Source organism: Triticum urartu, chromosome 3, assembly GCF_003073215.2.
Source record: "Triticum urartu cultivar G1812 chromosome 3, Tu2.1, whole genome shotgun sequence".
Classification (NCBI taxonomy): domain Eukaryota; kingdom Viridiplantae; phylum Streptophyta; class Magnoliopsida; order Poales; family Poaceae; genus Triticum; species Triticum urartu.
In genome coordinates this window covers 427,072,190-427,083,549 of record NC_053024.1, presented here as the reverse complement: position 1 = coordinate 427,083,549, position 11,360 = coordinate 427,072,190, and positions in this window count along the sequence as shown.

The window sequence follows — 11,360 nt, the reverse complement described above, 5'->3', positions numbered from 1 at the left end:
GAGAGATTAGGGCTTGGCGGCAGCTCCATATTGTAAAACGCGATGAATCCTTCTCTCTAATTTTTTTCTCCCGGAACATGAATATATAGAGTTGGAGTTGAGGTCGGTGGAGCGTCAGGGGGCCCACGAGGTAGGGGGCGCCCTGCACCCTCGTGGACAGGGTGTGGACCCCCTGGTGTTGATTATTTCGCCAGTATTTTTTATAAATTCCAAAAATATTCTCCGTGAAGTTTCAGGTCATTTTGAGAACTTCTATTTCTGCACAAAAATAACACCATGGCAATTCTGCTAAAAACAGCGTCAGTCCGGGTTAGTTCCATTCAAACCATGCAAGTTAGAGTCCAAAACAAGGTCAAAATTGTTTGGAAAAGTAGATACGATGGAGACGTATCACTTGTGTGGTTCTTTTTCCTTGCTTTTGTGCTTGAGGTGTCTCTCTTGTTGTTGTGGTTATTCGTCTCGTCCCTCTTGTGTTTTCCTTGGTCATCCCATTTTGCATAAGCCTCTTTTGTTTTTCTGCTCCAGCCTGGTTTCGACTGAGCGGTACTACCGCTGAGCTAGCGCGGTACTACCACCCGGGCCCGTGGTACTACCACGCGGGGAGTTGGAGTGGGGGTTATGAATCGGGCAGGGGATGTTTCTCTCCCCATACCCATTCACTCGCCTCTCTCGCCTCTCTCTCTCTCTCTCACTCTCTCTCAGGAGATGAACAGGCAGCGGAAGGCTGCCGCCGGGCCACCGTCTCTAGGCCGTCTTCCACGTTTTCGTCTGGTGGGATCGATCTGCACCCCTTCCTCTTGCCATTGATGTTGGTGTTGCCCTTGTTCTTCTTCTCATTGGTTATAGTTCTTGGATCTAGGCTTTAGGGCAATATCTGTTGCATTCTTTGATTTTTGGCCAAATCGGGGCTTGAGCAGGACATTGAAGACTGCTAGAGTAGGTAGATTGAATATTTAACTGTGAATATTTGAATTTGGCATCTTCGGTACCACCGGATCTCACCGCGGAAGTCACCAGCCTTTTGACATCCGCCTCGAGCGGTACTACTGCTCCTCGGAGCGGTACTACCGCTTGTAGGCGGTACTACTGCAGTGAGCTGCGGTACTACCGCTCTGAGCTTCCAACTTTAGATTTTCTCCGTTTCATGTTCACACTTGAGTTGTTTTTCTCTCTTGGCCTATGAAATTTGTCTCTCTCGTGTTCTTGTGTATGTGTGTGTGTTCCAGGTGGTAGTAGCTCCGAGCATCGGGCTCATCACAAGAACCCTGCCCGTACTGGTGGCTCCAAGTGCTACTATTCTACCGATGTGTCAGTGGGTAGCACTGTTCCAGAGGGTGGCTCTGTGCCTGCTCGTGCCTCAGGTGAGCAGCCAAGATAGAGAGTCAAAGTGATTTCAACCAAGAACATGGGGACCAAGGGCGCTCATCAGATGGCTGCTTTGGACTTTGGTACGGCACGGAAGCGCAATCCATATCGGGAGCCTCAGGATCCTTCACTTCTTCATTGCATGTTCTGGAACAAGTTTCAGCAATCTATCTTCCATGATGTGTTGAAGACCAAGAAGAATCTGTATGTGGAAGTGAAGTCAGTTGATCTCTCTCACATGGAGAGGGATTTGCCTTACTTTGGTGAGGCTCTTCAGAGGTGCGGGGAGTTGGATATCAAGAGGATCATATCATTCAACAAGGATTTTGATGTGGAGCTTGTGGCCCAATTATATGCCACAATTCACTTTGCGCATGATGAGGAGATGACACTCTCCTGGATGACCAATGGTCAGTGTTTGTCTGCTTCTTGGAAGAACTTTATGGAGTTGTTGTCATATGAGGAGAAGGGCGCCCAAATCCCAGTTGGGTTTCGCCCTCACTGGGAGGCCAATGGCACTCACAAGAAGGCTCTATGGCTGTTTTCCACCAGGAAGGTGTCTGATACTGGGCATGTCTCCTACGAGCTTTGCCCCTTTCTGGATATCTTCCATAGGATCTTCAGGAACACCTTGTTCCCTCGTGTTGCCAATCAGGATATGGTGCATTCCTATCTGGTGGACCTTCTTCTCTTCTGCCAGAAGGAGAAGGGCTCTCAGGAAGTGTTGGATGTTTCTCATGTCATGTGGTCAGAACTTCGGTGTGTGATCTTGGAGCGCAAGTGCATCATTTATGGCCCTTACCTAATGCAACTCATTGAGGAGACATGGGCATCTATGTTCCCTGATGAGGAGCTTCTTACTGGAGACTTTATATCTCACGATGTTGTTTAGTTGAGGCAGAAGGAGAAGTGGGGCATGGCTACTCCTGCCCCATAAGTGTAGTCTGAGGATGAGGATGATAATGAGCCTGACTACGAGCCGTCAGAGGAACCTTCTTGGGCTAAGAAGCTCAAGCAGAAGATGTAGAAGCTATTTTGTCTCCAGGCCAAGGGACAATACAAGGCTTTCTGCAAAGAAGGCCCGTTGTCGTGGCAAGGCCATTATGAGGTAGGTTGGCTTCACCATGTCTGATGGCTCTGAGGAGAGGATCACTAACGAGGAAGCTTGGTCCGTGTGCACTGCCTGTGCACTGATTCAGATGATGGCATTGGAGGCCCTTCAGCTGCTGCCGCGGAGTTTGATGAGGAGGAGGAGCATGATTGGTGATGTCTTGGAGTATCGCTACCACCGTCGTGTTTAGGTGTCCTCTCTACTCTTTTGGTCTCTCGATGCCAAAGGGGGAGAGAGTGTAGGGATTTACAGTGTGTTGTGAGTTGAGTGCGTTTCTCTATTTGTAGTTGCTTTCCTTGCTCGAACTCATTTGTTTTGGTTTGTGTTTGTCCTGTGTGTTCGAGGCCATATGGTGTGAGACATATGAGCTATCCTATCCATCTCTATCTATGTCAAGTACTTTATGTTAGTAATTGTTTGTGAGATATATATTGTCTATGCTCTCATTCTTATGCTCACATAGTATCACTTGCATGCTTTCATCTTACTATCTATGCAATTATGGTTTGGTCTATAAAATATAGGGGGGGTGTGGATCCTATATGTGTGCATTTTGCATTCCAAAAGCATATCCAAAATAGTGCATACATCTAGGGAGAGCCTGTCTATATTTTGTAGATTGTCTGCACACCTCTTTTTGCTATATCCTTTATGCAAATCCCACGTTGTCATCAATCCACCAAAAAGAGGGAGATTGTTAGAGCATATTTCTTCCTATGTGGTTTTGGTGATTGATGACAACATTTTTGCGGACTAATTGTGTGCATTGAACTTTTAAGACTATCAAGCATATGGCACAAGACGGTTCGTGCCCCTCGGAGTTTCAAGAGAAGACAGTTTTCTTTCCCATGTTTCTTTTCTGGTGGACTTGAGTCGTAGGGAAAACCATACTATTGGACTATGAACATACAAGATTGAAGACTTCGTCCCGTGGCCGGATGGGACTTTCCTTAGCGTAGAAGGCAAGCTTGGCAATACGGATATGTAGATCTCCTCCCTTGTAACCGACTCTATGTAACCCTAGCCCCCTCCGGTGTCTATATAAACCAGAGGGTTTGGTCCGTAGGACAATAGACAATCATTCCATAGGCTAGCTTCTAGGGTTTAGCCTCTACGATCTCGTGGTAGACCAACTCTTTTAATACTCATATCATCAAGAACAATCAAGCAGGACGTAGGGTATTACCTCCATCAAGAGGGCCCGAACCTGGGTAAACATCGTGTCCCCTGCCTCCTGTTACCGTCCGCCTTAGACGCACAGTTCGGGACCCCCTACTCGAGATCTTTCGGTTTTGACACCGACATTGGTGCTTTGATTGAGAGTTCCACTGTGCCGTCACTATAAGGCTCGATGGCCCCTTCGATCATCGGTAACGATGTGGTCCAAGGTGAGGTTTTCCTCCCCGGATAGATCTTCGTATTCAGCGGCTTCGCACTGCGGGCCAATTCGCTTGGCCATCTGGAGCAGATCGAGAGCTATGCCCCTGGACATCAGGTCAGGTTCGGAAACTTAAACTACACTGCCGACATCCGTGAAGACTTGACCTTCGACATATTCGAGCCCATGTCAGGTGCGCCGCACAATCACAACGAGCATGACGTAACTCTGCCATCGGACAGTGTTCGGGAAATCGCATCTGCAACTACTCCGGCCTTCAATCCGGAGCAAATTGCGCCATCCGAGGACGGAGGGATAGACCCCGTCATGGAGGCCGCACTCTCAGTGGCGATGGATCTGGATACTGACTTCACCCCTTACGAGAGCCGTGTCGCCAAACCGCGGGATTCGCCTCTGGCCATGGACTCCGAGCCGCCTGCATACGTGCCTATAGAATCCGACTGGGCGCCGATCATGGAGTTCGCCTCCGCGGATATCTTTCAGCATTCGCCTTTCAGCGATGTGCTAAAGTCATTAAGGTATCTCTTCTTGTCAGGAGAACCTTGGCCGAACTATGTCCAGCTAGAATGGGATGCGGACGACAAAGAAATTCGCTGCCCACCCACCACCCACTTAGTAGCCACTGTCGACGATTTAACCAACATGCTCTACTTCGACTCCGAAGACATCGACGGTATGGACGACGATGTAGGAGACGAACAGGAACCACCACCCACAGGGCGCTGGACCGCCACCTCATCGTATGATATATACATGGTGGACACCCCCAAAGAAGGCAATGGCGACGAGACAGCGGAGGAAGACCCCTCCAAGAAGCCACCCAAGCAACGACGTCAGCGGCGCTGCTCTAAGTCCTGCCATAGCAAAAGTAGTGATACCGGCACAAGACGACAATAATCCCCTCCAGCACGATTTAGAGCAGGAGGGTGGACAAGCTAGCCCTCCAGAGCGGGCAGGAGATGGAGAATCGGAGGAGGACAATTACATGCCTCTCTCCGAAGACGAGGCGAGCCTCGGCGACGAAGAATTTATTGTGCCTGAGAATCCTGTCGAGCAGGAGCGCTTCAAGCGCCGGCTTATGACCACAGCAAATAGCCTGAAGAAAAAGCAACAACAGCTTCAAGCTGACCAAGATCTGCTAGCAGACAGATGGACCGAAGTCCTTGCGGCCGAGGAATACGAACTCGAGCGCACCTCCAAGAATTACCCAAAGCGCAGGTTGCTACCCCACTTCGAGGAGGAAGCATTGAAACCTACATCACCAGTGTACGATGCGGCTGACCGGCCACCTCGTGGCTGAGCTAGAGAGGCGTTTCAGCCTGAAGTTCAGCCTGCACCCCGCCGCCACTCAAACAAAAATACCAAGGCCCGGGGCAACACACGGGACCTGCGAGACGTATTGGAAAATAAGGCAAAACATGCAAGATCGATCTACGGATCACAGGGGCGCGCACCAATACGCGACGAGGATCGTCACGCCGGATACACTAAAAGCAAATCGTGCCGAGCCAGACACGGCAGACAAGACTCGTATGAACCGCGTCGCGATATAGCCCGGCACAGAGGCGCCGCACACCCCTTATGCTTCACTGATGAAGTAATGGATCACAAATTCCCAGAAGGGTTTAAACCTGTAAACATCGAATCATACGATGGTACTACAGACCCCGCGGTATGGATAGAAGACTTCTTCCTCCACATTCATATGTCCCGCGGGGATGACCTACATGCCATCGAGTATCTCCTGCTCAAACTCAAAGGGTCGGCTCGGCATTGGCTCAATAGCTTGACGGCAAACTCCATAGGAAGTTGGGAGAACCTGGCAGAGGCATTCCTGGACAATTTCCAGGGCACTTACGTGCGACCGCCGGACGCTGGCGATTTAAGTCATATAACTCAGCAGCCAGGGGAATCGGCCAGGAAATTCTGGACCCGGTTCCTAACCAAGAAGACCCAAATTGTCGACTGTCCAGATGCAGAGGCCTTAGCGGCATTTAAGCATAATATCCGTGACGAATGGCTCGCTCGGCACCTCGGCCAAGAGAAGCCAAAATCCATGGCAGCCCTCACGACACTTATGACCCACTTTTGTGCGGGCGAAGATAGCTGGTTGGCTCATAGTACCAATACAGCAAGCAAACCTTGCATATCACAGGCCAGGGATAGCAACGGCAAACCACGACGCAACAAACACAAGCGCCGCAAATATGGTGAAAACCCCAAAAATACGGCAGTTAATGCCGGGTTCAGGGGCTCAAAGTCCGGTCAGCGGAAAGGGCCGCCCAAAAATACAAATCCGGGTCGATCCAGTCTAGACCGCATACTCGCTCGCCAATGCCAAATTCATGGCACCCTAGAAACGCCAGCTACCCATACCAACAGAGAATGATGGGTCTTCAAACAAGCCGGCAAGGCAGGCGCCAAAAACGAAGAGGGGTCTCAAAGAGATGATAGCGACGAAGAGCCCAGATCACCGAACACAGGAGGGCAAAAGAAACCCCCCCCCCCATATTCATTCAGTGAATGTGGTAAATACCACCCAAATTGCCCACTCGGACCAGATATGCACCTTAGGGACGGCGGCTCAATGGAACTCGTCGTCCCACAATATAAGCTAGGGCCGGTCACCTTCAACCGCATGTATCATCCGGTTAACGCCAATCGGGGCAATCCACCCACACTAATCCTCGACCCAATAGTAGACGGGTTCCACCTCACTCGAGTCCTTATGGACGGAGGTAGCAGTTTAAATCTGCTTTACCAGGATATAGTGCGCAAGATGGGCATCGATCATTCAGCGCGGTGGCTTTACCAGGATACCAGATACCTCACTCGAGTCCTTATGGACGGTGGCTTTACCAGGATACCTCGTATGATGCCTCTAAAAGCCCACTAAAGCCACTTTTACAGGCATCATACTAGGTATGGAGGTTAGCTGTACAGGCTCCATTGCCTCGAGGTAATCTTCGGATCATCAGAAAATTACCGTATCGAAGAGTTAATCTTCGAAATCGCCCCTTTCCGCAGTGACTATCAAGCACTGCCCGGGAGAACCGCGTCGCTTGATTCAACGCAGTGCCACATTATGCCTACCGTAAGCTCAAAATGCCCGGCCCACGCGGCGTCGTCACGGTTCATGGAAGGGCCGAACCTTCCTTCGGCACCAACAAATACATCACTGCCTTAGCAGCAGGAACAACGAGCAGCACGTTGCAGCCGAACCTCGAGTCGACGCCCAGGCTCCCGGACACCGTCAAGGGGCTCCGAACTACTTCGTGGAAGGATACCCCGGCTCGTCCAGAGCTCAACTAAACACTCCGGCGAAGGCCATGACAGGCCAAACTCAGCGGTTCAACCGCCCTCCGGCACGCAAACATTTCTTATATTTCCTTCGCAGGTTCACTTTTGCACCGACCAGGACGGACTCCACAGAGGCAGCTCGAACGCGTCAGGGGATCCTTAGACATTCCCCGCAGCGAACGTCCAGCTACAATACGGATCCACACTCAACCTCTTCCCTCTGGTCACAGCAGGTTCTGCTATCACAACTCCTTTTTATCACATTAGTTGTACCCATACGCATAGACATATTATTCAAATACAACATGTCGATTTATATGACGTTTACCTGCTGATTATTTCTTATCGAAATCATTTCGTCAAATGGCATCCGTATACAGCGATATGCCTTAAATATGCCAGGGGATTCGTTTTCCCCGTAACACGGCAATAAAAGTCCGAACACCTTCATGGAAGTTCGGCACCCCGAACTTATAGCATTATATGCATCAGCTCCGAATCATGTCTTGGGTCAATAGTTGGGTTTGCCCGGCTCCCATGTTTTGGTACCTTACGTTCCGCTATATCGGCTAAGGTAGCACTGGGAGAACTACTGCAATTATGTCCCGGTTCTTCCGGATGAGCACCTCAGTAGAGAAAGCCGAAAACTGACTGTCATGATACGGCGAGAGCTGGTCAGCTGTTCGAGCGGTCACAAAATCTTTAAGGATTTCTCCCGCATAATGCCATAACCAATGCAGCGTGCGATGGATCGGCTTTTTCTCCGATCAGGCGCTTATAGAGCCCCTAGTACGGTCTTCCGAACACAAGGGGTTGCGCCGACCATACTAAAGCTCCTATGGCTAAGTGAGAGTGATAAAGCCCTATAGTCCGATTGCCTGGTTCATTGTGCTGAGCACCTCCTTCGGAGGACCCAAAACTGGGATAAAGAGTGCTCAGGTTTATCCCAAACACCCCCGTACTTCTTACATGTGGGGAGAAGCCGACGACTGTCCAACTCTCAGCCTTAACATACAAACGGCTGCATAGGAGGGTAAACTTTTATATAACAGGCGACATAGAAACGACCTTGTTCAAACATTACAAAGGACAACATGATTAGCATTCATGGAAATATAATGTCCTTGGTACATAGCTCCGCTGCAAGGTAGGATCCTTTCAGGACACTCTTATAATACAATTCGGGCTTGCGGTGCTCCTTCCCCTCTGGCGGTCCCTTGATACGTCTCCATCGTATCTACTTTTCCAAACACTTTTGCCCTTGTTTTGGACTCTAACTTGCATGATTTGAATGGAACTAACCCGGGCTGACGTTGTTTTCAGCAGAATTACCATGGTGTTATTTATGTGTAGAAACAAAAGTTCTCGGAATGACCTAAAACTTCACAGAACAACTTTTCGGAAATAATAAAAAATCCTTGCAAAAGATGAAGGCCAGGGGGCCCACCACCTGTCCACGAGGGTGGGGGCGCGCCTGGCCCCCTAGGGCGCGCCCCCTACCTCGTGGGCCCCCTGGAGCTCCTCCGACCTCAACTCCAACTCTATATATTTGGTTTTGGGGAGAAAATAATCATAGAGAAGAATTCATCGCGTTTTACGATACGGAGCCGCCGCCAAGCCCTAAAACCCCTCGGGAGGGCTGATCTGGAGTCCGTTCGGGGCTCCGGAGAGAGGAATCCGTCGCCATCGCCATCATCAACCATCCTCCATCACCAATTTCATGATGCTCACCGCCGTGCGTGAGTAATTCCATCGTAGGCTTGCTGGACGGTGATGGGTTGGATGGGATCTATCATGTAATCGAGTGAGTTTTGTTTGGGTTTGATCCCTAGTATCCACTATGTTCTGAGATTGATGTTGCTATGACTTTGCTATGCTTAATGCTTGTCACTAGGGCCCGAGTGCCATCATTTCAGATCTGAACCTATTATGTTTTCATCAATATATGAGAGTTCTTGATCCTATCTTGCAAGTCTATAGTCACCTATTATGTGTTATGATCTGTTAACCCCGAAGTGACAATAATCGGGATACTTACCGGTGATGACCGTAGTTTGAGGAGTTCATGTATTCACTATGTGTTAATGCTTTGTTTCGGTACTCTATTAAAGGAGACCTTAATATCCCTTAGTTTCCATTAGGACCCCGCTGCCACGAGAGGGTAGGACAAAATATGTCATGCAAATTATTTTCCATAAGCACGTATGACTATATTTGGAATACATGCCTACATTACATTGATGAACTGGAGCTAGTTCTGTGTCACCCTAGGTTATGATTGTTACATGATGAACCACATCCGGCATAATTCTCCATCACCGATCCATTGCCTACGAGCTTTCCATATATTGTTCTTCGCTTATTTACTTTTCCGTTGCTATTGCTATCGTCACTACAAAATACCAAAAACATTACTTTTCCTATCGTTACCTTTTACTATCGTTACCACTACTATCATATTACTTTGCTACTAAACACTTTGCTGCAGATATTAAGTTCCTAGGTGCGGTTGAATTGACGACTCAGCTGCTAACACTTGAGAATATTCTTTGGCTCCCCTTGTGTCGAATCAATAAATTTGGGTTGAATACTCTACCCTCGAAAACTGTTGCAATCCCCTATACTTGTGGGTTATAAATATTGTTTTCTGGCGCCGTTGCCAGGGAGCATAGCTCTATTCTTTGAGTCACTTGGGATTTATATCTGCTTATCATTATGAAGAACTTGAAAGATCCAAAAACCAAGATTTATCCCTCAACTACGAGGGGAGGTAAGGAACTGCCATCTAGATCTGCACTTGATTCACCTTCTGTTTTGAGTAAGCTTGCGACACCTAAACCTGCTTCTGCTATTCGTTCTGATATGTCGCATTTTATTGATGATGCCACTTATGCTATACATGATACTTATGATGAAACTACTTCTATTCTTGATACTACTGTGCCACTTGGCGAATTTCTTGATGAACAACTTGCTAGGGCTAGAGAGAATGAAAACATTGAATCTGATAATATTGATGAAAGTGATGATGAAGGCTCACGTGTTATTCCTGAGGGTTATGTTTTTGATAAAGAAGCTTCTTTAGCTATTTTAGCTTGCAAAGATAGATACGAGCTCAAGAGGTTATTAGCTAAATGGAAGCAGCAATCTCTTAATGCTAGAATGAAACCTGACCCTGCTTTTGCTACTTCACCTATCTTTGTTACTGATAAGGATTATGCATTCTCTATTGATCCTGATATAATTACTTTGGTTGAATCTGATCCCTTTCATGGCTATGAATCTGAAACTGTTGTGGCACATCTTACTAAATTAAATGATATAACCACCCTGTTCACTACTCATGAGAGAACTCGTTACTTTTATATCCTTAAAATATTTCCGTTCTCATTAAAGGGTGATGCTAAGATATGATTTAATTCTCTTGATCCTGGTTGTGTGCGTAGTCCCCAGGATATGATTTATTACTTCTCTGCTAAATATTTCTCTGCTCATAAGAAACAAGCTGTTTTATGGGATATATATAATTTTGTGCAAATTGAAGAAGAGAGTCTCCCACAAGCTTGGGGGAGGCTTCTCAAGTTACTTAATGCTTTGCCTGATCATCCTCTTAAGAAAAATGAAATACTTGATATCTTTTATAATGGACTAACCGATGCCTCCAGAGATTACCTGGATAGTTGTGCTGGTTCTGTTTTCAGGGAAAGAACATTGGATGAAGCTGAAATTCTATTGAATAATATGTTGAAAAATGAAAATAATTGGACACTTCCTGAGCCAGCTCCGGAGCCAATTCCTGAGCCTATTCCTAAACCAACTCCGAAGAAGAGGGGTAATCTATTTCTCAGTCCTGAAGATATGCAAGAGGCAAATAAATCTATGAAAGAAAAAGGTATTAAAGCTGAACATGTTAAGAATTTACCTCCTATTGAAGAAACTCATGGTCTTGATAACCCGACACAGGTAGTGAAGGTAAATTCTCTCTATAGATATGATAAAGCTGAAATCCCATTTACTAAGTTTGCTATCCCATGCTTAGATGAGTTTGATAAATTTATGGTTAAGCAAGAAGATTTTTAATGCTTATTTTGGTAGACAATTGAAATACAATTCAAATATGCTTGAACACTTGGGTGATTATATGGCTAATGTCAAAGGTGAACTTAAACTTATTAGTAAACATGC